The sequence below is a fragment of the Columba livia genome, chromosome 4, assembly GCF_036013475.1.
Source record: "Columba livia isolate bColLiv1 breed racing homer chromosome 4, bColLiv1.pat.W.v2, whole genome shotgun sequence".
Lineage (NCBI taxonomy): Eukaryota > Metazoa > Chordata > Aves > Columbiformes > Columbidae > Columba > Columba livia.
Genome location: NC_088605.1, coordinates 34,538,878 through 34,566,792, shown reverse-complemented (window position 1 = coordinate 34,566,792; position 27,915 = coordinate 34,538,878). Strand labels below are relative to the sequence as shown.

Genomic DNA, 27,915 nt, shown 5'->3' with positions numbered 1-27,915 from the left:
CTTCCCAACATTTTGAACTCATGTGCCTGCAACATTATTACTTAATTATCCCAAGACTGTGCTTGTCTGGATGCCACTGTCCTGTTAGTGCAGGAGTTTTTACCTCATTGAGGAAACCTTGCGCAATGCATTTCTTTTTTGAAATCACCTAGTCGAGTTTGTTATGTGGCAAAATCAGATAACCCTAAGTAACTGGACACTGTGTTCTCTGCTTCATCTCTGCTGTCTGGTTGTTTCCCTGTATGGTGGGGGACAGTGGTGAAGGATTGTACTGCTACACTAGAAACAAGGGTCAACGTGCAGCAGTTCCGGTGGGGATAGAAACTTGGCAAGCTAAGCAAGTTGATCACAATTACTTAATTTATTGTGTATAAAATATAAAAACATAATCAGCAAAATAAAGTAGGTGTTACTATTCCTGCTGTGCTGTGACACTAACACGTTTCTGAGGCCATGGAGCTCAACACCTCCATTCATATGCCAGTGGCTCCTCCAAGAGAACAACAGGGTATTCTGCACGTCCACCAGTGCCTTGCATAGCTGTTTCTGCCAATTTATTTCCTCACTTGACCAGCAGCCTTGAATGATGCACGTATGAGCCTGAAGTCTAACAATCTTACATGACCTTGCAGTCATCTAGTGTTAGCCAAATGTGTACCTGTTTCAGCAAAGTATTCAGATTTCAGATTTTCCCTTTAAATGAGGGGTAATTTAAGAAGCTAAATAACTGGCAAATCAGTGTCTATATGTCTACTTTTCAAGAATAAAATCATATTTTATGTTTGATCTTTCTGGTACCCTTCTACATGGAGCACAAAAGAGACTTCCAACATTGCCTTGAACCTAGCATAGGTAGAAAGTAAACTATCCACGGCTAGCATAAAATGTAATTTTAAAACTCTCACATACTTTGCATTTGGCATCCTTTATAGCCGGGAGGTTATACAGAGTTCATCTGTAACTTCTGACATCAGTGCTTAAGGACTGTGGGAGTTGGGCTCACAGTGTGACCTAATGAAGAAAAAAGCCTTTATTCTGACAGCATTTATTTAAGTTAACCTAAGAATATTTCTAATTAGACCCCAAAGGCTGGCCTCTGCCAGGCTGCCTACAGCGACTGTGCCCTGTATTGCACAGAGTTTCTGAGTTGCTGTTGCTTTTGTCATGTGCCACTGCACTTTGTTCATTCTGGCTTTCATATTTTTCATGTAATTGGTCCTGGCTTTATCTGTCAGTAGGGCTATGCTGGAGGTTAAAGCCCTCACCAGGAGGACACAGATTAAAGGCTAGTGCAGTAAAGATAAGCACCTGGTTCTTATCTCATTGACTGCTGAGTTACCTCTGGAGAATTTGATCCCACATAGAAGAGACAGTTGTTTTACAACCCAACCTATGCTCTTGGTAAAGTAATATTTACATTATATCTGTTTCCCAGCTTTGGGTGTTTCTCCACCAGCAAGCTACAACTTCTCAGACAAAGCCAGATCAGATTTTCTTACAGGTAAGTACCCATCTCTGCCCAAACACCATCAGTGAGGTCCTTTCCTATAGAAGGGCAAGGTCATATCTCTAAATCAGAGTCAGCATTACTTTCACTAGCAGAGTGCTCAGGTGAGGAAATCCCAATGTATCACTTGTGGCTTGACTTTTTCTCAGTGACTGTAGGAATAATTCATTTGAGGACAGCAACTAGGACAGTCCTCAACCCTGGGAGGACCTGGTCTGATATTTTCCATCTAAGTACTTTAAAGGGCTGTGTCTGAGATAAATTGCCTTGATTCCTGGTGCCCTTATCTCTGACTTAATACAACCCAAAGCAGACTTCAGTAGGATGCCAACATGGCACAGTGACTGTAGTCTGCTCTGAATTCACTATGTCCACATCTACTTTCTGTGTTGCCCTGGCTTACTGGCTTTAGATTACTGCTCTTCTGCCACAGTCCAGATTTATAACCACATCTTCCAGTTCCAGAGTTGGCAACAATGCATCATTTGACATCCTGCTCCTCTCCGATCAAGCAGCTTATCGCACACTTGGATGAAATCATACCTGTATTTTCCCTGAAACCTGTCCTCAGTGTGGAGGCTTCTTTTTAATGCTCTGGCTTTACCTAACATAAAAATGCTCTTCTCTTTTTATGGATATCCTCAAATCAATATGTTAGCAATTGACTCCACCTTTCCTAGAAATACCTCCCTCCTTCCCTTTGAGTTCCTGGGAGAAGCTGGGCACCTGGACAGCCTGTGCTCTCCTTTTCCCCCTGCTCTGGGAATGTCTCTGGACTGCTGGGGCCATCTCCTGCCTGCTGAGTGACCTCTCTGCCTCCAGCAGAGGGGATCCTGCCTGTACTGCTGTTTGCATGTCTTCTGTCGGGACAGCTTTTCCTCCACCCCAGCTCAGCCCATCTGTATGCTGGCAAACAAGCCAAGCGAGAGCACTTGTAAAGCCGGGCTGTACTTGTATGCTGTTGTCCCTTTCACATGAATGGTCGACTAGTGCTGTGTGCTGCTCTGGAGTTGTTCCTTTTAGACAGAATGACTCAGATGAGTAAAGGAGGTAGGTAGTTTTGGATGGCTTGCTGGTTCTCTTTGAGAATAAGCTAAACAAAGCTCTGATTGCCTGAAATGAAGAGAAATAAACAGTGGGAATGCTTGCTCCTTCTCAGGTAACCATGTTCCCCGTGGGTCCCAGAACCCACAGTACTTTGCTTTCTTTCTGGCTTCAAGACCCTTCCCTCAGGAGGTATCTTTCTTCTGGGATTCCTCCAACCTCATCTGCCTGATCAATCACCCTTTCAGGGGACAAGAAAAATTGTCATGAACCCAAATCACTTTGGGGCCTTGTTTTCTCATCCTGTCCCCTGTAGCTGCACTAGGGGACTTCAGGCAGACGCAGGGCAGAGAAGAGTGGTGGTGGGCTGGAAGGCAGCAATCTGACCACTGACAGCGGGAGGTGAAAATGTGCCCCTCCCATGCTCAGGCTGGCCAGTAAAATCTTTCCTCTTTCATCATTCCTCTTTTAGCACCAAAACAACTAGCACATGAAAGCAGCACATGCATCTTGAAAAAATGATGTGCCATTCATTCTCAGCAGCCGCCATGGAAAGGCATGGCAGAGTGGTGGTTGACTTGCACTGAATACAGAACCTCTGCTGCCTGACTGACCAAAACCAAGGTCTGATCCCAGGCTTCACAGCTGGGGGCTTCACTTTGCAGAGAAGTTCATGCTTCACAAATTTCATTTTCACCTTGTTTCCAGGGAAGCGTGGGCTGTGCCTGCAAGTGCTAGAGGCCACTGCTGTCTCTTCTGATGACACCGTAAGTCCAAGCCCATTTGAAAAAATGGCTTCTTGTTTGCCCCGGGGCCAGGGCTGACCAGGGCTGTGGTACTGGGCTCTGGACTGCATCCCATTTGGCACATCCTCAGCTGCCCCCCATGAAGTGGAGTGTAAAAGCACAGCCGAGGCCACATGTGCAGAGCAGAGGCAGCTGGTGGGCCTGAAGTGGAAGGTACCAGTCCTTTGGGTCAGCCCGACGCCAGCAAAGCTCTCTGCTTAATCTGTTTTAATAACATGTGGGTCATATTTTCTATGTTTTCCCTCCTGACATTACGCTGATGTGCTAATCCACTGCACAGCAGAAAAAAGAAACCTCCGAAATTTCCTACGGTGCTGTCAGCTGCTGGAACTGGACACCCTGTAATAAGCTCCAGGGCCAATGGCCCACTGCCTCCAGTTCCCAGTAAGGTCTTATTTTCCTTGGCATAGCCAACGTGTGCAAAACCCCACTCTGATAGTTTTTTAAAAGAGAAAATAGGTGGCAAAGTACTTAGGTCTTTCAAGGAAGTTTGGAAACGATGGAGAGCAACCTCATGGCATGTGACCACTGACTGTGCCTGTCCAGCTTTCAGCACAGAGCGGTAAATCATCCCCTGAATGGCTGTCACAAGCACACCAGATCACCACAAAGCAGCTATTTTTCTTTCATCATGACTGGCTGCTACAACACTGCTGCTAATGCATTTAGCAGGTGCAAGAAACATTTGAAAATTGGTATATTTTTTTTCCCCCCAAGAAATAAGGTTAAGAGGTTGTTTGCTCCACTTGTTTGGACTTTGGCTTATTTTGTTATACTCCTGCACAGCTGCAGCTTTCTCTACATTGCTGGAAACAGCTGCACCCACTCAGATGCAGCAGAGTCTCAGGGCAAACATGAATATTTCCAGTACTGCAGGAAGGGACTTACAAGATGGTTTAATGGGGCAACAGCGTCCAGTGTTACTGCTTCTGCTGCTGCCCTGGGTGGACAGGAAATGTACCGTGGTCCCCACACCTGGGTGCAAGGCCCAAATCCAGGAGACGGTGCTCTGCTGTGGAAGGATCACCCATGCCCCTCAGCTCTCCATGCTCTGTGCACAGCACTGGAGTTGCCTGCTCCTTTCCCTGGGGTAAAGGGTCAGGGTCCATGTGGGTGACACCAGCTTAGGTCTTCCTGAATGCCACCTCCTCCCATCTGATGTGCCAGCAGCACCTGCTGCCCCTTGCTGCACCTTTCTCCAGGTGGTCTCTCATGCCCAGCATCTCCAGCACCGTCCATGGCTCTGCCTTCATGGCAGACTGGGAAGGTGATTTCCAATTGCTGTTCTCACTTGGGAATTAGTATTGCACAGGGGCTGGGGTTGGGCACTGCTCGCTGCTCATTCAGTCCTCACAAGCAACAGCACTGCTGCCACGGTGGAATATGCCGCAGGAGTAACCTGCAAGTGAAAAATTGGACCAATAATTCCTAAAAATGAATTACAAGTGTGTTATTTTAAAATGTATGACATGAGCACCTGCCAGGAAGACGCTGGATGTGGGAATGGCAGAATGTGCAGTTCCAGCTAAATAGCCTTGGACAGATAATACAGAAGTATGTTTTTTATGAGTGTAAGGAGTGATAGCCCACGCCAGTGAGAATGATATCTCAGGTTGGAAAACCGCCCCTGTATGTATGATGTGTGAATGCTGGGCCTGAGCATGTGAATGAGTGGGTTGGAATGCTGCCCACAAAATATGCATGTGAATGTGACTGGAAACAGTCACAACATGAGTGTGGTGTGTTTGGGATAACATTTTTTGAAAAAACACCCTGTCTAACCTCTTTGTCCAGCCCTGTATCTGTAAACCTATAAATTGAGAACTGTTAATAAAAATCAGTTCAGCCTGGCTCAGCTCTGCTCAGCTCTGCCTGGCTCTGCTCTCGCTGCTAACAAGAACTCTGTGTCTGTGTGTCTGTATGTATCGTTCCTCATCGCCGCAGCTGGATGAATAGTAATTAAAGATATGTTGCATGAGCCATTAAACACTTTCCTAGTGACAGTGCTTTGAGCATATTTGAAGCTGAAGATGGGAAACTGGAAGGGAAATGCTGCCCATAGCCCAGCATGGGACAGTTTCCTTAGAAACGATCTGCGCAGGGGGTCCCTCCCACAAAAGCATCACTGCCATCAGGCAAGAGTTGAAAGCGCTCTGGGACCCAACTCAGCATCTGCCAGCAGCTGAAACACTGGGCTGAGCAACTTCATCCATGGGATACTGATCAGAACATCTCAGAAAAACTCTTCTGAAGAAAAGTGGCAGTTTCTGAACCAAGTTTCATTCTGGATCACCCATAGGCAGAAAGTCATGATTACTCACCCAAAGTTGTGTTTCATGTGGCCATTGTGCAGCTGTTACTATGCCTTTCCTCAAAACAAAAGCATTATATGGTTTTATGAAATATGAAACCAGTAATGTTTTATAGCAATCACTCTAAAAGCATACATTGTAACAGAGAAGTGGGTTTTCTCTTCTTTTGAGCCAAAGCATCAGGTTTTGTAGTTGAGGTTTGCTCTCAGAACAGCCCCTTCTGCCATGGTTTGCTGTGGCATGCACAGTGTTTGCCCCAGTGGGCACCTCCAGCAGCAGCTGCCTCAGGAAGAAGACTTTTTGAAGAAGACTCTGATTGTTCAAAAGCTAAGATGGCCTTGGTATAATGGAAGAGGGTAATGAAACCACAAAACCTTGATATTATCCTTGATGTATACTGTTCGTGCTATGTCAGACCCTTTTCTCACCAGGAGATCCACTGCCATAGGAAGGCACCCCTTAGCACCGGGGCTGAGGTGGGCAGAGGTCTGTCACCAATGATGCTTTTGGTGACTGCAGTGGCTGGTGTCAGGCTCGTTCCTCTTCAGATATTTCTGTGCAGTGGCCATTTCTACATGCCAAGATCAGCTCTCTGCTATTTAGTTTTATGTTGGAAAAGGTGATTTCATGTCATGTGATGGCAGCAAAGAATAACATCATTAATGTGGTCATGAAGAAAAAGAAAGGGACTGTATCAAATATAAACAGTGGCCATAAATGTAGATATGTATCTATTTGAACACTGCATGAAGTAAAATATGTTATAATTATGAGGGAATCCTTTGTCCTTAAATGTTTCAAAGTTCTATAAAGTATCTCCGTGTGCTTTCTGGAGTTCAAGTGTGTGTACAGAGCAAATAGTTTCTGGTTGGACAAGGTGCCCTGCACCATCTGAGCTGAAGTATGAATTCCCCGGTTGTCTGAAACATGTATTTCATGGGGAATCTGCAAAGAAATATCAGGTATTTAAAGGTTAAACAGTAGCAGGGAACTTCCTGAGCTCAAAATTGAAAGGGAAGGATATATTTAGGAGAGAGCCCAAACTGCTTTTGTTTTGCAAAAGTACTTTTTCCTGCCTGTACCATGTGGAAGGGTTAGAGCACACCTAAGTTAAAAATAAGAAAATACCAGTAAATGGTAACTCAGGGTGATACCAGTGTAGCCCTTCTGGGCCCAAACAAAGTGTCATCTATAGCCCAGCACCCTCCGCCAGGTAAAGACCAAGACCAGATGCTGATAGGGAAGTATCAAAACAGGGCAACGCCTTGATGATACCTCTCCCAGATAATTTCCCAGCCTGCAACAATTCAGGAACTATCTGAGCCTCTTTCTGCACTTAATTATCCTCTGTTAATATATCTTCCTGGAGACATTCCTCCAGACCTTGTGAACTTGAGCTTTTGAGTGAACTTGAGCACCCAAAGCATCTTTCAGGAAATACTTTCAGCTGAGCTGCATGTTTTTTACAGTTCATCCTTGGATATACAATTTTGAGAGGTACTGAATATCCCTACAAGAAGCTGCTCTCCTTCTCCTTGTGCCAGATGAGCAATGCCCACCCCTGTCACACCCCACACAACCACTGCGGGGCTGAGTCCATGAATGGCTTCTGACTAACACTGAAGGTCTCCAAGAAAAGTGTCTCAGGAGTGAGACAGTATGATGGTGAACCAAACGGAACTTGTGTGCTGGCTTCTGTGGAAAGGTCTTGCAATGGTTAGAGGAGGATGAAAAGGATAAGCACACATGAGGTGTGGCTGGCAAGCAAATAATGACACATCAAGGCACTAGCATGTGGTTTTCTGAAGCTCAACATTGTGAATACTTTTGATGGGATAAGTACCTTGAAATCATACCCTACCATTCAAGAGTGCGCCATCAAGTGTCTTCCTCCCTAAAACAACCTCTGCCTGCTCAAGAGCAGTTGCTAGCCTTTTGGTGCTTCAAAATGAGGAGACAACAGCATGCCTAAGTAACTCAAGCTGGATTTTGTTTTCCAGGCCTAAAACTACTCGTTCACTTATATTTTTGAAATTATTATTATTATTACTAATAATAATATTGTTATTATCTTTGGTAGTTAATGGAATAAAGCTACTCATGAGCTTATGGGTCAGGTGTCTAACCGAATTAGAACCACAAAGCAAAAGAAATGCCCCCTTCCTTCTTCCTTGCAGGTCACCACCACGTGTGGAGAAAGTCAGCTGGTTTCCCTGGCCTCATCCATTCCGACACTAGATGTCAGCCCAAACACGGGAGTGCTTCTGCTCTGAACTGCAAGCAGGTTCATGCAAACCCAGGGAGGAGCTGCCCTGGTGAGCCCTGGCCTGCCCTGGCAGTCTTTCCCCCTGAAGCAAGGGGAGTTGCTACACTGCGAAGCTAAGGGGACAAAAGAAGCGTAAGGGCAGGCATCTTTGCACAAAGTCTCTTCTATAATAGACATGGTTTCACACAAGCTGAAAGGAGCATGTTTTATTGGGTGAGACATCCCCCCCAAAGTTCCTGTCCTTGTCCCAGAACATGCTGAAAGGGGGTTAATGTCTCACAGGGACCATTAGCAGCAGCGTCCCCCCTCCTCATTTGTGGTTGCAGCTTTTTGGGCAGACTGAGGCCATGCCGGTGGACCCTGCCAGGGAAGACTGACAGCTGCGCGGGTTTTATTGCTACTAAAAGAGAAAATATCTACAACTGTTACCTTCAAGAAGCTACAAGCTGTGTGCTATCCTGAGCTCAGATGATGGGGCAGAGCAGGCACTTTTGGTTTTACGGTGAAGTGAAACCTGTGGCAGGGAAACAGGACTGACCAAGGTACTTTTGCATTTAGTTTAAAGCTCCATTAACATATTTTCTCCTTGCAGTGCTGTTGCCCCAGAGCATTTAGCTCACAAACACTGGTAACCATGGCTTGTGTTGATCAAACGCCCTGCGAAGACATCAGAAACTGCCTGGGAGAAAATAGCATTTCCTCTTATTTCCAGTCTGGCTGGGGACAGAGGCAATTTCCCCTTCTCTTGTTTAGAAAACAACCTTCCTTCCCCATTTCCCCCTTGTTCTCCCCAGTTCCTACTGTGGCAGGCCAGCCTGGTAAGGGCTCCATGCTGCAGAGCCCAGATACCCTTGTGGAAACTGAGGACTAGAGATTAAAGGTTAGCAGTGAGCACCTGCTCCCACACCTCTGTCCCTGCATTCTCACTTTGATTTTTTAAACATCAATGTATTAGCTTCCATGTCCAGTTGCTGCCTTTCCTTGTGCCTTGCTGTGCACCAAAAGGCAGGCAGAGATCACCCAGCCGAAATCCAGCCGAGCTGTGGCTCCACAAGGCGCAGCGTATTTCCAGTGTACTTGCCTGGGACACCCCTGGCCCGACACGGGCTCACCGTGGTGGGGATGCGGCTCCTGGGACTGAGCTGGCTGGCATAGAAAGGGCTCACATATCCCTGCTTCCAGCCCTCCCGCTTCCTCAGTGAATTTGCTCTTTGTGGAGACAAACCTAGAGAGACCTGCAAGGTCTGGAATTAAAATATCTCTGTCTTACAGAGAAGGGATTTTCAGCAAAGCAAATGTAAATGATTTTGTCTCAAAATAACAATTATTTAAGCCACTTCAGCCTGGCATCCTGCAATAAGTAGCCTGTTCTGTCAGCTCAGCCACTCAGCGATATGTTTCATTGTCCAAGCTGCTTCCTTAAAGAACAACTAGACGAGCAGTGGACACAGTTTGTTCTTGTTTACCACAGGGAAGAAAGAAAGTGGCAGCACAAACAAGCACACACGCCACTCTGAGCGCTGACTCTTCAGTGGCTGGATTGCAGGGGTCCAGTGTTGAAAAGTGCATGAGATGCCAGGCGGGAGGAGTTGGTGGATTTCAATGGCTTGACATCATGCATTTCCCTGGTTTGTTTTTGGGTTTTGTTTTGGTGGATTTCTTTTTTCTCCTTTAGGAAGCTCAGCTCCTGGCCCGGATCCTGGCAACACTTAATTATACAATGACAGTTGCCATGGACACTAAAGGGGAGGCAGCAAACAGCACTGCCACTGCACTGCCAGGAACTGCTGCAGTGTTCTGGGTGCAAGGGTATGTGTGTGCACGGGTGTGCAGGTGCCTGGGTGCACTGGTGTATGAGTGCTTGGGTGTGGGGGTGCACGGGCAGGCACCACACCAGGGCCCCAGCATCTCTATCTCTGCTCGCTTGCAGGCATGAAGATCCCACAGACTGCCACCAGGCACAAGCAAGCCACGCATCACAGAAAAGCTCTGATGTGAACGTGGTAAAATATTTTGTATGGGCTTAGTGTGGGCATCTGCTACTTTATGTCTGTTGTGGAAATGGGAACGAGTGTTAGAAAGGGAGGGAGTGGGGCTGCAAGGATGCTCAGCTGGTGCCAGCTGTCTGCACACATGCCAATCACAAAGGTGATGAGCACCCAGCAATGCCAGGAGGAGTGGGCAGCCCACCCTTCCTGTGTGCCATCTCTCATTGTGCACAGGGCTTGTGAAGGAGCTGGAGAGATCAGATGAAGTCCCTGGGGCTCACATGGTCTTTCAGCACACTGCAGGTAACATCCAGGAAGGGAAGTGATGCCCAGGAGATGCTGGCCAGGTGGCTCTAAGTTGGATACAGCACATACTGGAGCTGCCTATTCCGAAAAGGGAGTTTCTGGTATGGGACATCCACGGGAGCAAGGTGCTTGTTTATGTTACATCACCTCCACACAGATTTATTGAGGTGCCCAGCAAAGAAGCTGCTGCTGGGGGTTACTCATATACACAAAAAATTCATGCTGGGATAACTGTGGAAACAGCCACCCCCAGTTGCTTTTTCATCCCTGTGCTGTTGGGGATACTGGAGCAAGAGCAATGGTAGCAGACCTGCACTGGCCACCCAGGCTCACACTTCGGTATGCACTTTTAGCCTGGAAGCTGTGAGGATTTAAATCCGCCATGCAGTGGGCTGCCAGTGGAGAGGAGGCTACACTCCCTGCATTGCTGCTGCCCCAGCTGAAGCGAAGGTGCAAGACAAAGGACTGGTAACTTAAATCAGTCCAGCAAGACCAGCTAGTATTAATTTTCCAGAGCCCTTGGTTACTCATGGTAGGTTCACTTTGTTTATATTCTGTTCTGTAAAACTAAATATTTCCCCTCTCTTGGTGGCTTTATTCTCTCTAAATAGCTTTAGCACATTTCCCATCCCTAGTTTTACATTTGCTTTCTTCTTTCTCAAGCCAGTTCTTCCAGTGTCTCTTAAATCATGTCTACTGTTGTTTGAATCTCTTCTAGTTTCTTGCCATCTGTTCAGTGCCAAAGTGAACAAAATGTTCATGGTTCATAGTGATATCCACTGTGACACAGAAACAGGAGCCTTGTACATCTGAAGTTTCAGGTCTTCCCGGTCAAATAACATCAAGATTAATGCATTGATCTTTGTGCTTCTAGTGACTGCACCCTTCTTCTTATACTTTTAACTTACAACATGTACATACAATTTCCATGTGTGAGCTTTTAGGCCTTCTCCTCTTCATTCCACTTGACTTCTCTTCCCAGAATCCAGGGTTTGCACTTGTTTAGAATTAACAACCCACTTTAGACCTTTTGTGCCATATATGATTTCTGCAGCTTGACTACTTATTTGTATAGTGGCATTTTTGCTCTGCAGTCTCCTAATTGTAACACTTCTTCATGGCATCAGGCAAGAAGTGCCCTGCAATCAATAACTAATCTCTGTGGCTCAAAAAACCCAGGTGGACATTTCAGTTGCTCTGGACTCAATCGGGCTCCTAACGTATTGCATCTGATCTTTATTTTGTTGCCAGAGTCCCAAGAGAAGCTGTACCACTTACAACATCCTGGGCAAGCTGCTCTTTTGATGGGTCTTCAATCAAATTTTGCTCTTCCCAGATGTTAATAATATAACGTTCACAAAAATCAAGCCAGCTGATCTTACCATTCACCATTAATTCCTGGAATTTCCTTTAATCCAAGAGAGAGAACTCTCCCCAGGCCCTCTCTCTAGTCACATCTCCCACTGCGTGGTGCGGGACCTTATTCACACCCAGAGCAGCGCAGCCTGTTATCAGGCTCCTGATCTCTGAAGCACCGTTTCTGGGAGGCAGAAACACAAGCCTTCAGACGTCACTGCTCTTACCTCAGTCAGCTAGGTCATCGTCTCAGCTGGAGATGAAGCTCCTCAACCACACCGACTTTTGCAATGCAGAGCCAGCTTTTGTCTCACTTTGTGGCAGGGCAAGGCTGACCTGTCTGAGACAGCAGCTTGAAACAGTCCCTTCAACACACATCAAGCAGAAGCTCCAGATTTTGCTTTTCTGATAGTTTTGGGTTTCATACCTGTTGTAGGGGTAAGCAGAAGTCTCTGTTAATACTACTTACCATTATGTCTAATTTATTTGACAGCAAATGAAAGCCCAAATATTAGTTATCTCTTCCCTCAGAAGGCAATGTTGATTCTTAAGCCTTTCCTTCCCTCAGCCAAGACCATTCACCCTTTGCTGTGTGATACGTGGTATTTTTCCTCTGAGGTAGGTCACTTCACAGCTCTGTTGGCTAACCTTGGTAAAAACCTTTTCCCAGAAAAGTTTCATTATGATTCACTGCCATTATCCAGAGCACAGGTTCTCTTGTTTAAGCAGCTCGCACAAAGCTGTCAGCAGCATGTCTGAACACCAAAAATTGCTGAGTGATGACAAGCCCAAGAAGGGCTGGTGTGATGCGTTGGCAGGGCAAAGGGTTTTTCTGTCATGCTGAGGTTACAGAGACTTTGGTGTATCTGTTCTGAATGCACAGCTGTAGGTCTCCTCATGAAGAGCCTTTTCTCCCCAGTAAGATCGTATTAAAAAGAACTATTGATCAGAGTAATGGTGAAAAGGTTGAAGCTATATGCCAGAGCAGGGTGTTGGAAGAAGTCTCACGTGAACGTCTGCTGTTGTATTCAGACCCTGCAGCCTTCTGCTTTTGTTTCCTCCTGTCTTCAGCTCTGCAAGTGGAAGTGAGTTGATGAGGTTCAGTGCAAACATCAGGTGCTTGATTCCAGATATAGCTTCGCATGTAGGTGGGGAAGGGGCCAGCGCTGAACTTTTTCTCTCCTGGTCTCTATAAACAACCTGAACATCTTGCAGCTGTCAGGGCGCGGACCATAGCATCTCATAAACCATCTACAAACCTTTATGTGTGGGTGAATAGAGAAGGTAGAGAGAATAGGCTGTGTCTGTGAGTTGAGCTCATTAAACCATCTGATAGCCAGAGGCTGATCCAATCTGCATTTTTTCCGACTATATACTTGTTTTGGTATATGTCTACGGGTCATTGGGTAGTCTCACACTCATATGGTGAAAACAAGTACTTGAAGTTTAGTTTCCCTTGAGAACAGGCACTGTCAGAGTGACCTGTAAAAAGAGCCACCTGTAAAAAGCACAGACTACCAGGTTACTGTGAGAAGTCCTTGGACTATGGGGCTGATAACTCACTTTTCTGCAAAAGCAAAACATTGCAACCTGAAATCTTAGAAATGGTAAAATTATTCTGTTGGGCAGGGGGCGAAATGCCTTCACTAGCACCTTCCAAAATATCTGCAGTGGCTAGTTAGAAACAGTAGCTCAGTTCATGTTCTGCAGGGCAATGCTGCTGCCTGGGTGCCCACCACAGCCAGGCTCAGACACACATGGCAGGGAGATGGGGAGCTTGGGCTCACACCTAGAAACCTAAACTGGCTCAGCTGCATAACATAGTATTTGATTAAACTGCATGGTGGTTACTTACAGATTGCTTAAGGTGTAGCTACAGGAGGCCAGATGGGTGGGATTGGGGTGCCCTGCCACCCCTCATCCATCCACCACCTGTCCAGGGCTGCAGGGCAGCTCCATCACCTCTGAGCTGTCACAGCCCACTGCTAACACGCAGTCTTTCAGGGCCTGCCCAGGAGCAGGATTTTTGCTTTCTAAGGCATGCAGTGCCTTTTCAGCGAGATTTTCAGTGTGGTTTGTACTTTCTAAGAAGTGAGCTGAAGCGAAGCCCGACAGTCAGCCAGCGATGCTGCTTACCTGCCCTGGGGACAGCGGGCACTACGTATACACAGGGGGAAAATGTCTGCAGGTCAGAAGGAGATGTAAAAACCCCATCAAACCACTCAAGGGAAGGAGTGAGAAGTTATCTTTTTACAAGAACAAGTTGGATGAGGTTGCTTTTAAACTTCAGCTGAAATGAAAGGAGGGTGGGTGTTTGGTTTTTTTTTTTTGTTTGTTTATCGCTGCTAGAAGCATTTTTCAGTCTGACCTAAAAATGACATAAAACTCCAACCTCAAAGTAGGTTTATTTACAGGCTTGGGTCTAAAGAAATCCCTGTGTGGGGGAGAGAGATTATTCCTCAGTCAGCAGACAGAACTGGAGCCGGGGGAATGGATGATGGTCCAGCTTTTTAGGTATGAAGTAGGTGGGATTGCTGTTGGTACTGTGGCTTGATACCACTTTTGGTAATGGGCAGATAATTTTAAAGCTTTGCTCTGTTTTTCAGCTTCTTTTTTTACATTGGATCACGTAAATGAAGTAAAGATTTAAGTAGTTTTAGTTCCTGTATAAAGACGCTATAGCTGACCTTGCTCAATATAGAACTAATAATAAATTAGAGGATTTGGATGGAATATTTTAGTGTCTATACTAGCTAAGATGGAAGAGCTCCAGGATAATACCTGGTCCTGATCAAAATAAACCAGTACCAATTTCCACATATACTTTCATTTAAACAGGGGGAAAATTGTGGAAGAACAAGGCCCCAGCGCCATCACCTGAACACAGACCAGACCAAGAGGGGTATCCCATGAGATGCTGCCTTGAAATATTGGGGCTGGACTGCCATTGATCTCACAGAGACACCACCATCCCTGTCACGCTTGGCTACGCGTGTCTCACTGCATTCATGTGCTTACATTTCCATTTAAATGTACCTGCAAGTCTGATTTTTCCAGAGTTTTAGCATGCTTGGTTTTTACAGATAATTGCTACAGTCCTGTAATATGTTTTACTTGGAGCTTATTAATCTGCTCCCAGCTGTAATTCCATGTTAGCCTAGTTTTGTCTAAGGAGTATGAAATACTCTCTTATTCCCAGAGCAACAGATGTAAATATCATTCTGAGGATGGGAAGCTTATCAAATGTCAAGTACAATACTTTTCACTGATGTTTCAAGAAACGCCTCGTCCTGTGTTTCTTTGAGAGGAGACACTGCTTGCTGACTTCTGGATCACACTGAAGTTTTACCTTATGGAAGCTGTTGGGGAGCATGTCATAGTTTTCATTTATTTGCCTAAAGAAATTGTAACTCAGTGCATCCTTTTATGGACTAGTCATATACACTACAGAAGAACGCTTGGGTTTATCCCATTTTTTCACATTTCCAGTCTATGAACAGTTTCCTCTTTCGATCAAAACTAGTTTTGGCCATACCTACAAGATGTGGTGATGAAACCAGTCGGGGTCCTTTTCCCACCAGAGGAGAGTTGGTGGGTGCCCAGCAATTCCTGTGAGGCCACAGGTACCTGCTAGCAGGTTGTCCTCCTAGAATATAATAAGGATTTCAGGCCTCATTTGCATACAGTTGATGCCAAAAGCTTCCTGACTTGCCATTTGGTCTTACCACCCACCCAGTTCTGAAAGCCATGCTGGGTGCCAGTTCCCACTGTGCTGCTATCGGCCTTCATAAGTGAAAATCGTATGAACTACTAATCTGAAAATCAGGCCCATGTTTCTATTGTGTTAGATTTTTGGGGGAGAAATTTCAGATGCAGAGTGTGGATTCACAGCCATAAGTTTGGCATGTATTCTTTTTTTCCTCTTTCTTTCTCTTTTAGTATTGTTTCCTTTTCTGACCTCTGATGCAGACACAGAAAAATAGTCAAAGTGCTATTCATTTTTAGGGTAAGGTAAATAAGTGATTTGTCATACTAAGCACAATGGACGTAGAAAGCTGCACGTTCTTTCATGTAATGCTTTACCAATAACTCATAAACGGAGGCTTACACAGTTTTCTTTGGCTAAATTTCACTCCAGAGGTAGTCTGAGATTTCTCTGTTCATTGTAAGATACAGAGGGAATGTTTCATGTAACGACAGCTGATATTTAATACAGATTAGTGACTGGAAATAAGCAGTTGAAACTTGCGCTGAATCCAGCCATTCCTCCATAGACTGCAGCATGGGAACTGCTCACTGCAAGGTTAGCAAGTTCACCCCCCTTTACTAAAAAACGTCCTTTTCATTTAAATTTCGCTTCTTCTCTCAGTTTTGGGATGATACAATTCCAAAAAGAACTTCTTGTTTCTTTTCTTTTCTCCCTTCCGTTTTGCAGGGCCCATGCAAAGCTCTGCTGAGGGGGGAACCGAGCCCACTGCCCCCCCACACTGTGCATGCCCAGGCAGCCCCTGCACTGAGCAATACCAGACATCTGGGGGGAACAGAAGCAGCTGCCACAAACAGCTAGCAATACAGTGGCAATTTCGAAGAGAAAAGTCTTCGCTGATTGCACACTGGAGTGTGGCAGGTTGATTGCTTTTTGCTGAACGCGTAAGTAATACACAGGTTTTGCAGACCAAACCAGATGCCTGTTTTGGCGTCCTAGAGCATCTCCTGCCCATGCATGGAGTGCGCTGTACCGGCATGAACAAGGAAGATGCCCAAGAACTTGTGTGACTATTCAGTGCATGGGGCTTAAGGAAAGTGAGAAACCCTTGCAGGGTGAAGTTACCCACTCCTGAAGCATGAAGAAAATTCATGCTTCTCCCTAAGATGGGCAAGCCCAGCTTAAAAACAGGTCGTTGTATATTTAACATGGATTAGATCCTGCTGTGTGCCAAACTCCTCTCTTAGCACTGTCCCAGTAAGGTGGGAATGACATCTGATACATGTGGAACATATCATGTTCTGATGCATTTGGAAATTGCCTCAGTGCTGCTAGAAAAAAAAAAAAAAAAATCAATTCAGGTGTCAGGATACACTCACAAACTCTGGATTCATGGCGTGGCAAAACAGAAATAAGGGGATAGCTCAGGGTACGGAGACACCATCCCCAGCACGACATAGAGTTTGGTTCTCCCCTGGCTCAGCCTTGCACAGGGAACAGCTGCTCTCACATGGGTTGTCAAGAGGGACTCGACTCAACTCTGCACTGGTCTTTCCCCAAGGGTCACCTGTCACTGGACAACTAAGAAATCCATCCATCTGTAGCGTGCTCCATTTCGCTGCTGCGTCCCTGGGCCCCACAGAGCATCTGTCTGGGCACGGACACAGTGGCTGTGTGTGGGAAAGCCACCCAGGCTCAATGCTTGTGCAAACCACTGTCAGAGGAGAAAAGTGAGGGTGGCCAGAGGGAACTCTCCCCAGCATTGTAAGTCCTGCGTAGTGAAACAGCATTTCATCCACAACTGCTACAGAATGGTCAAAGTATTGGTGAAGCAATGAGATAAAAATCTCTGGTTAAAACTAATTACCTGTGTTTATTTATTTGAAAAGCCTGTGAATTCGGAGAAAAAAAAAAAAAAATCTTGGTTTCAGCTTTGTTTCTGGAGAAGCAACCATGCCAGCTACTCTTCTGGCTAGTAAATCCTGCTCAAAAATGTCTCAGCCCAGCAGCCGCTTTCATTCAAGTTGGAAAGAAAGGGAAGAAGAAGTCTGCAGACCAAGTGAAGGAAGGAGAAACAGTGAGTATCACCTTTCTCTCCTACCCCTTCCCTTTCATCTTTAGGGTTTTTAGCTGAAGTTTGCAAGACTACAAAGGTACAGAGTACTGTATATGGCCCCTGACTGACAGCAATGCTTGTTTTCAGCTCTGTTTTGTCACCTTAGAAACTTGTCTTTTATCTCTGCTTTTTATGTGACAGAAGAAGTGAAGACAGCTTGCTGCCCTTCACACTGCGGGGACAGCCTGTGCTTGTGTGTGCAGGCACAGGTGCGCTCATGCACGAACGTGTGTGCACCCCGGGTAGGTTGGGCCGGCTCCAGCCCCTCACCCCACATTTGGAGGGATGCTCTGTGCCAAGACCATGGCTTTCGGAACCAGGCAAAGTGAGGCCGAGCTAAGGCAAGTGTCCTGCCATTTCCCCTTGCTGCAAAAAAACAAGTCCTTCATAAGCACCTGCTTCCTCTTTGAAAGAAAGTAACATTCTTCAGCGAAAATCAGACAGCAGCATGAAGGAAGATCTATAAGACTCTCAAAAATAGGTTTGTTCTTTGCACGGTTGGAAGCATGGATGTGCTGGACATTTGCATGTACTGCCTTTTTGGGGGTGCCGTACCCCTGAGGTCAGGCAGGCAGCAGGACGGTGTTGAGCATTGATAAGGATCATGGCTGAAAACATTGTGACTAGTTCAGCCAGAAGACGACACTTTCAGAGCAGGAGACACTGCGATCTGCACATCGACGAGGAGCTAATGAGCCACAGATCAGGCTGGCTGAACGACAGGAGATGGAGGATGTGCTGGAGGGCACATAGTCCCATCTCCTGCTATGCCCAGCTTGGCAAAGAAAGGGGAAAAGTTGAGACCCTTTATCATGGCCCAGAGCTTGTCGAAGCTTGTTGATCTTTTGCAATCACCATTTCCCCCTGGATTTCTGCACAACACAAAGGGAGACCCTCAACATGGCCCAGAACTTGTTCAGACTTGTCCCTCTTTCGCAATCACAACTTCTGCCCCCCCCCACCCCCCCGACTTTCCTGTACTCTGGAAGCTATGAAAAGCTCACCCTAAAACAGCAAGGGAGGGAATACCAGTCTCATCGAGGGAACACCAGTTTCACCAGGGCCTACCAGTCTCACCGAAGGGAATACCAGCTTGGCCTCACCAAGAGAATACCAGCACCCTGAGGACCCTCAGACTGAACCAGACATCAAAGGATGCTGCGCTCCTGACCCCAGCATCCTCACTGTGGAACACCGGGGCTACACATCATCGTATAAGTCCTGTCATCCACACCGTGGGGCCGTAAGACACTGGATCCCTCACTCTTTTCTTTCTTCCTTTCTCTCTGCTCTTTCCTTCTCTCCTTTTTTCTATACCCTCATTTCTTTGTCTCTCATTCTATATCTCTTTCTCTCTTCCTGATACCTTAGTTTTCTTCCTTCTCTACCACTTTCTTCCTCTCTTTCCCTTTTGAACATATAAGGATGACACCATCTTTAAGCTCTGCTGTTGATTTCTGGTTAAATTTCATATTATAGCTACTGATGGTTGCCAATATACCACTCGTAGTAGGACTTCCGCTGTTAATGTGTTGATAAGTTCTGTTATACTTTTGCCAAGTCACCATTCGCTGTAACCAATATCCCAACAAGTTCTTTTAGTAAAACTCACAATTGAATTGGACCCCGGAGGTGATCGTCTGTCATTCACTTCACATAACCGCGCAGAATTAACCCAGAGTTAACTCGCACCTGGTCTCATCTGTTGAGTCAGGGCGCGTGTCGCGTCTGGAGTTAACTCATCCCTCATCCCATCTGTTGGGACGGGACAAACGGCTGGCAGCCCCAGAGCACTTTCTGCAGCAGCAAGGACCTGTGATGCACTTGCTCATGCTCAGCTGCTGATGCTTGAAAGCGTCGCCCATGCCAATGGTCTCCCAGTGTTGGCAGCGCTTCTTCAGTGCACCTGTCCTACACATCCCTATGCGCTTAGTGCAGCAGTGGCGAGCTAGCTGCTGGTTTTAGTCCCTCAGTATGGTTACACTGCTCCAGTCCAGTTCTGGGAAGTCTGAGCACATATGACATGTTTTCACTTTCATAGCCTGTGTATCTGATTAAATCAGAATGCTTGTTTTATGGTTATCAGGCAATTGCTCTGAAGCAGCTGAAGAGCAGTACTTTTTCACACATGTGGCTGGTTGGAGAGACTCATTGCCAGGGGATATTCGAGTGGTTAAAAGCATGAACAGGGTCAAAAATGAATTAGACAGATTTGTGCAAAGCATTTCCACCAGAACTATTAAATACAGTCATTTAGATGCAACCTCCAGCTCATAAACTCTCCCAGCTGCTGATTAGTAAACGCTGCAAGGAAGGATTTACCAAGGAGAAAATAATTCTAAACTTGCCCTGGCTCCAGTAATCTTCTCCAAAATACCTGTTCCAAGTCATGGCTGGAGACAGGATACTGGTCCATTCGGGCCAGTGATGTGACGCACATCCTTGTCCTCTTGTTGTAAAAACTACCACACGGCTGTAATAATTAATCAGCTGGAAACAACCCAGACCCAAAGAACAATGCCACGGCGCTGAGCACGTATTTACTCCATCAGAGGAAGCACCAAGAGAATGGGTTTTGCTCCAAGCAGTGCAGAAACACCTACCAGAGAGATACAAAAGTGGAGTGAGAAGGAAGATACAGTCAGACTTCCCTAAAACTACTGCCCAGTCGTGACAAAAAAGGACCCGAGCCCAATGCTCTCAGGCACTGCTGCCCTTGTGATAGTAAATGCACCTGTATTTGCAGGAGACACTCATTTTAGCTGGCCAGAGAGGAATGATCTGTAATTTTTTTTAAAAAGTTTATAAATTATTTATCCCGTTTTATTTTTAAGCATGAAAGTAAACAGCCTGGAAACAAGAGGGTCAGGCTCCGCCCTGCATCCTGGAAAGCAGCGGTGATGTACGGTGTGGGGTTCCTGGTGGAGAAAGTACCAAGTGTGAGTTTCCAGGGCAGCGCTGGAGCAAAAACATCTACTGGTATTTTTTAAGGCATAAGGAAACATGCAGACTGACAGATGAAGGACAGGACTGACTGAACAAATGACTCTTAGCTTTGTGAAAGGTGCTGCTGCTAGAATAAGGGACACGTAAATGACCTTCAGACCAAGTTGAAGGACAGAGGACACTCCTAAGAGTAAGGTCTTCACCAGCTTGGATTCTGCCAATAATCCATAAAAACTGGCCTCAGCCAATACAGGAAAAAAATATAATGCAGATAAAATTCTGGGCATAAATTGGGCACAGATATTTACCCAAGAGCATGATCGACCCTTCCAAGAAAGAGCCCTTGATCATTTCAAACCAAGACATTGCATTCAGAAAGAAGACCAAGGCTTTGGCCAAGCACAGCTGGCTTGCCTCAGGGCGAGGTGTCTGGGAAAAATGCAACTGGCTTGTGAGCTACAGTGGTTCCCACCAGCCTCGGCCATCTGGCCATCAGGGTACGGCCATGCAGGCCCTCCACCCTCGATGCAGAGGTACCCTGGGCAGCAGCATCTCACCTGCTGTTGGTGTCAGTCCTGGAGAATAGTGCTCTGTGCTGAATAGTGCTGAAGAGGAACTGGAGGGGGGTTACTTAGCACAGTCTTTAGGGTTATACCATAAGAGCTGTTGTAGCTCTATAGGACAAGCCATGTTCTTCTCCAGGTCAACCAAAGTCATCCAAAAAAAGCAGAGGAGGTGCTGAGTGGGATGTCCTTCCCAGGACCCCATGGTAGCACTTCTCTAGAAACCCTCAACCCCACTTTCCTCCATTCTTAATCTCCAACAGTGTCCAGGTCCACTTCTGGGCTTCAGAGCCCAACTCCATCCCTGATGGCCTTCCTCTGGAGGTACCCAGCTCATGGCTGGCAGCTTGCTTTTCCTCACGCTGCTCTTTAAAACTAAAAACCTGTCTTCATAACAACTTCTTTGAAGTCAGCACACAAAGAAACATCCAAAGGATGACAAAAATAAAACAGGCAGTTGCACCCCCACCGAGCCTGGACTTTCCTTTGTAAGGCAATCAAGCGGCCTGGTGCTACGCGCCTTTTAGCATGGGCAAAAAAAAAAAAGAAAAAGAGCCTTGTTTAGAGGGTGCCAGCCCCCGCCGCTGATGGACAGTGCGCATCTGGTGCCAGGTACCTGCTCCCAGCAGGGATCTGGGGCTGTTTGTGCTGCTGCCGAGGGAAGTCACCGCACATCCTGTTGGCTTTACCTGAGGTGACCCAGCCGGGACATGGTTTTAGCTTGGCAGGACTGCAGTGTTTATATGCACAGAGCGAGGGGAGTAATGATCCTAGTGAAGCAGCCACAGAATCAGCTGTCCTGTGCCTGAGTGCCCTCCATCTCTTGGAACAGTGAGAAGCAGCTTACACGTGGAGATAGTGTTCAGTTAATTAAAGCATCTAAATGAAAATATCATACCTCTGACCCACTGGGACGGATGCTTCTTTAGCTAATTCCCACTTTTTCCCTTTCATCAGGGCTACGTTACCTCAATTTAGCATTTTCTACAGACAGTCAGAGCAGATCTGTGGGATGGGGTAACTTGTTCCCACAGCTAAGCCTGCAGTGAACTTGAAGCAGATCACCTGTCTGCTTGTAAAGACCTTATTCAGATGGAAACTTAACAGATTTAAGTAAAACTCTTTAGAACCTAGTTAACCGTATTTCTGTGAATACATGTGGACTTGCCATAAATGTAATCCCTTGCTGCCTCTCGTGCTGCTTTGGTTTCGCTTCTCTTCCATCCCATCTGGAACCTGAAACTGTGTAAAACCATAAAATGAACAGGGTCTAGTGATGGTAACTTCAGCAGAGGTGGCCACAGGGGCCACACAAAGGAAGATTTGCTGTTGCAGCATCGTCAGCCCCCCAGCTCCCATGAACCAGTTGCTGTGCCAGCGGGGAGCACCGCACTGCCGCCCCCCAGCTGTGGTGGGAGGCGACTGGGATGCTCAGCTGCATCCCAGTCCCCAAGGGAAGATGCACTCAGCCTGGCACGGGGTGTGTGGGTGGCCAGGCAGCCTCCTCAGGAGAGCAGAGGGGGCCAGGCATGGCAGAGTGATCTGTTGATCTCTAGGTAACTGATCCTAAAGATATTTTATTGTTTTTTTTTTTTTTTTCCAGGAGGATTGCACTGACATTTGACTCATTTTAGAAAAGCCCTCTGAAATGCTCATGAGGAGGTCTTGTATCAGCTATGCTTATGCCCATCATTTACATTTTCCCTTTAAATTTTCCTCCACCAGTCAAACAAAAATGCTCAAGAAGTCTATCTGTAGGACCAAGAAACTTGTGTTTCCAAACAGCAGTCAGTGGAGCCACAGCAATATTCTCCCAAAATGTACCATGCCATGGCACTGTAAACCCTTCCAGCAAAACAGGAACAATCTCATTTTCTCCAGCAAAGTATAACAAATGCAAAAGGAAGCTGCAAAAAGTGTAAATAAAAGGATGAGTCATGCTGCATGTGCCCAGGCAGTGAAAACCTTCAGGGAAACAGCTTTCAGGGAAAAGCATCTTGAACAGTATTATCACAGAATCATAGAATGCTTCAGGCTGGAAATGAACTTAGAGATCATGTAGTCACAACCCCCTGCCATGGGCAGGGACATGTTCCACGAGACCAGGTTGCTCAGAGCCCCATCCAGCCTGGCCTTGAACACTGCCAGGGATGGGGCATCCACAGCTTCTCTGGGCAGCCGGTTCCAGTGCCTCACCTCCCTCGTGGTGAAGCTTTTCTTCCTTATATCTAATACAAATCTACCCTCTTTCAGCTTAAAGCCATTACCCCTTGTTCTATTAGTATATGCCTTGTAAAAATTCCCTCTCCAGCTTCCTTGTAGGCCCTCTTTAGGCACTGGAAGGCCACAATAAGGTCTCCCTGGTGCCTTCGCCAGGCTGAGCAACCCCAACTGCAGACTCTATTGTCTGCAGAGGCCTCCCCCCTCATGCCAGTGGCGATGTGGCTGTGCGGAGCACAGTGCAGCATCCCGTGAAGGCACATAGGCTACATGGCTGCGTGGGTGCATACGTACCCCCATCAGCACAGGGTTGCCCAAGCTGGGTTCCCCACATTGTGTTGGGAGGAGCGAGGCAGTGTTTTGGGGCAGGGGAAAGCCCCACACTGCTGATTCAGCCCTGCCCCATGCCATGTTTTATATAATCCACATGAACTGCTTTATCCTTGTCCGTCGCATGACTGTTCACTGGAGGGACAAGGCTTGGGCAGAGCGACGGGATGATGTCACTGTGTCCCCTACAGACACCCAGAGCACTGCTGGAGGCTATTTATGAGAAGGTGAAGGCACCAAGCCATTTCTTTTATTAACTGGAAAAAATGGGGAGCTGGGGTGGCAGGGGCTGGTGGGGCCATGCTAGTTGATGGGAGGACGTACATGGGAGGGCAACCAGTAAGACATAGCAAAGAACTAGACCAAAAGGGGTGTGAAGCAAGCTCCAGCTGCTGGAGTCACACCGTGCATGTGTGAAACGGTTAAAACCCAGCCAAAGAAAGCAAGTGGCAAAGGGAAATAGAAAACAAAAATGAATGCGGGAGAAGACAGGGCTGGTGCTGCAGCAGCCCTGCAGACACGTGGGCAGCCAAATCTGAACATTGCTACCTCCTGCAAGCTTGGATGGTGGCTCCTGCTCGTATTTGTTTCTAAGGCTGGGTAAAGCTGCCACAAGGGCAGCTCAGCACAGGAGACTGACCCCACCACCACAGGCATTAAACAGGTTTTAACATCCACCAGCTCCCCTGGGGCTTGCACCAGAAACAAGCCCTTTTTATGTGTCCGTGTTTTCTTGCCTGTAAGAGATCTGCATTCAGAAAGGTATTCTGGCTGCTTGTCACATGGGGCAGGAAACAAAAGTGCCTTTTGAAATGTTACAGTGGGTTGGGTGGCTTTATTTTTTTTTTTAAGTTCTTTGAAAAAAAACACCAAACACCCCACACAAAACAAAACCAAATTTGCCTGAGAGTAAAAATACTACTGAAAACTGAAACTTGACAACATTGTGACAGAGAACATCTTTAAACAGGCACATGCAAAAAGCAAGTGCTAAAGCAAATGTCCTCAGCACCCAACTGGTTTCCTGCTGCTCCCCCACATTTCAGGGCAGAAATTGCACAGGATTAATAATGCAACACCCTGGCAAATCCCCAGCCTGCCACCTGGGTTTGTCTTACAAGTTCACCTGTTCCTAAGAAACAGTTTGGAAAAAACACATGGCAAGGTACTAAGTTTAAAAGGCAGGATGAGTGGTATAAATCAGCTGAGAAAATGTACATCAAAGGAGTGGAGGGAATGAAGGCAGTGCTATCAGGTATCCTCTGGAGAGGAGCCACAGCAGTAGGGGCTGAAAACAGTAGTCCTTACAAAATTAAAATAAAAACAGTAACTGTGATCACTTTCTACCATCCCTACCTGTATAAAACAAGGAGCCATTCCCAGTGATGTTTCACTCTCAGACACTAGTCCGAAATTAGCCATTGAGGAGGCCGGGCAGTGCTGGGAGCTGCAGCTGTGCGCAGTGTGACAGCACACCTTTTAGCTGCTGATGAATTATTTAGTCTACAGGCGTGTAATTGAGAGCAGAACTGGCCCAAAGCAGCTACCTATCACCAGCTGAACTCAGACAGGGCTTAGTCTTCCTTAGCCAATTTATTCACAAGCTATCACACACATAGAAAAGCTCATTCAAGGAGCTGTAACATCCAAGTAACTGAACTTCATGCAGACCAAGCCTTACTGCAACCACCTTCACCTCCTCAGGAAGCCCAGGGTCCAGGACAAAGTGCCTTCTGTGGCAGCAGCCGCTGCTGGCCCCCATGGTTTCCTTCCTCCCCAACACTATTTTCATTATTGTTGACAGAAAAGTCCTGCACCTGCTGCTCTTACCACAGAGGAGGAAACCCTCCTCCAAGCATCCGCTGAAAAGGTCATCGAGCTGTTGCTTCTGCCGCAGCATCAGCAAGGAGGCAGCGCAGCCGCCCTGGCCAGATGAACGCCTGCACACATGCCAGCACCTCCCAGCCACCGGCCCCTCCTCACGAAACCCAATCAGCACGAGTAATTAACAGACACAAGAGCAAAAACAACAGGCATGAGGCAGCGGGGTTGAAGCTAATGTGGCCTGCTGCCTGCATTACCAGGCAAGATGCTGCCGTGAGGGGTGCAGGGGCAGGGGGCGCTTCCCCCCAGCATCTGAGGATGCAGCTGGGGGTCCTGGCTCCTGCCCTTGTGCAGACCCTCCCAAGGCCACCGCTGCACAGTCCTGTGCCACTGTCACCTCCCGGCTCTCCTGCCAGGCTGAGCCAGCAACAAGGAGCAAGAGGCCAGAGCAAAGCGTGCATGGAAACACCAGTCTTCCCTCCTTGGGAGAAGCCCCAGCTGCCCGCAGGGTGGGAGAGAAAGGGATGAGACATATCTTGGGTGAACGGGAGACAATTTGAAGACAAAACCAGGTTCTGCTGTCCCAGGCAGAAGCCTTGCAGCAAATCCGGTGACTCCATGGAGCCCTGAGGAAACACAAAGCATGGACAGGCACGGACAGTTTTCACACTTCTATAGATGTGTCTTTTTTCCATTTATGCAAGTGCAGAGTGAATGTATTTTGCCTGTGGCAAACACGCATGCAGGTTACACGCAACTACTGCCTTCCAGGTTCTTCCAACAAGGGTGCGTTAGGATGTAAACCAAGCTCTGTCGCTTGCCCCAGTGCAGATGCATGCGGGAGAGGGAGGGAATGGGACAGCCACGAGTTACACACAATCATGAACCGATGCTATCACTGCCTGCTGGGAGAAAAATAACAAGGGCCTGGTTCTGGGGAATATTGAGCTGACTCACCTGTCTTTATTGTGAATGGGACTGGAGTATCTTTGTGTGCAAGGATCTTGCCAGGCTCTGGGAGGACGGCAGGAGTAGCAGCCCTGCAGCCCAGCAGGAACCTGGGTCGTAACATTATGTGACTCATAAGCACATCTGGATGAATTTATGTTTGGGGCATTCTTTCATTTTTTCATGTACTCCCTTATTTTTTCCATTATTTCAGTTGAGTTAACAGGATGATCCTGCCTTCACACCAGTCCTCCAGCGGTGCTCTTGGCCCCTTCCAACCCAAGAAAAAAATCATTTACTTTCATTTATCAACTCTACTGCAAAAGTGGGTGAGAAATGGACATGCCTGGGCTTAGCTTTCCTGGGCATGGGAACAAACCCCCTCCAAACCAATCTAACGCAGCTTCCCTCAACTGCTTAGTCTGAAAATTAATCTCTGACACACAGGTATACACTCCCTCTATGGAGATGTCGTGTACCTCAACACACCATCTGCTCAATAAACCCATGTTTGGGATGGGTGCATAAGAATGGGTAAAATCGCCCTCATGGCATGTGTCAGACTTGCACGTTTTAAACCCCCAAGACCCTGTACTTGACTTCTTTTTTTTTTTCCCTCAGGTGCTACAGAAATATTTACACCTTGGTGCCTTCTCTGAGGGAGGGTAGGGTGACTCCAGCTGGTTTTGAAAAAACCAAGAAACACAAGCCCAGGCAATGGATGTTCGTGATAACCAAGGACAAAGGCGCCCACAGTAAAGGGTGGTGATTCCCCTTGTGGTAAACTGGCAAATACCAGAGGACCCTGTGCTCTATAATCTCCTTTCTGTTAAACACTGACGCTCCTTGCTTTTTGTCAGCCTTTTAAGCAGCTGTCTGCACTGCTGCAGTGTCTCATGCAGCCACGTCCCTGGCAAACACCATGGGAGCTCCATGGACTAAACCCCTAATTTCCAAAAGATCTGAGATATGTGCTGTCATGTTGGACCCAGTCAGCCTGTGTCTACCCACAACCTTCATACTTTGAAACTGCTGAGCAAGGGCCCAGAGATGCAGCAGTCTCCTGCCATCAGGATGCCTAAAATTTGACCAAACAAGGCTGTGAGCACCCTGACCTACCTTTAGAGTTTTGGAGCAGGGATTGTGTAAGGTGACCTCCAGAGGTCCCTTGCGACCTGAACTGTTTTGCAACTCTGCAGTTACTGTCAAACAGCTCTGAAAGAAGGGATGTGTCCTACAGATTAAAAGTTCCTACAAGTTTGAGAAAATGGGTGCCTGGATAGAAGAAACAGCTCTCACTGGGTCCTCGTGGAGAAGGCACTGCTATGTAGTTAAACCCTTCACCAGAAAGTTCCTAATGACACCAGGTGGTGGGTGGGACAGACAGGCTGTATGAGCGACCTCACCAACAAAAGTTCAAAAATACCCCCAATCCCAGGAAACACCTCTAAAGACAACCCAGATTCCAAGCAAATTGGTCTTCTCCAGTTCTGCTACTTCCCAGAAGACTTTTCTCCTACCTGAGCTCTGTAGATAGCCCTTCTGAGGGGATCAGACTTTGCCAGAGACCTTGGTATCACAGCTCCTCATTAGCTGAGCTCCCCTGAAGAGAACTGCCAAACCTGTCAGAGTTCCCAGCGCAGCACAGGCCATGCCCTGGCTGCAAGCCCTGTGGGG

The 27,915-nt window shown here is 46.9% G+C and overlaps 1 long non-coding RNA gene across 1 annotated transcript; it reads left to right on the top strand.

Annotated features, from left to right (window-relative positions):
* The first annotated feature begins 9,455 nt into the window (after positions 1 to 9,455).
* On the top strand, positions 9,456 to 15,717 carry LOC110357248 (uncharacterized). The gene is made up of 4 exons (XR_002410795.2): positions 9,456 to 9,744; positions 9,866 to 9,938; positions 14,000 to 14,099; positions 14,424 to 15,717. It is a non-coding gene; the product is annotated as an uncharacterized LOC110357248 (long non-coding RNA).
* The last annotated feature ends 12,198 nt before the right edge of the window (positions 15,718 to 27,915 follow it).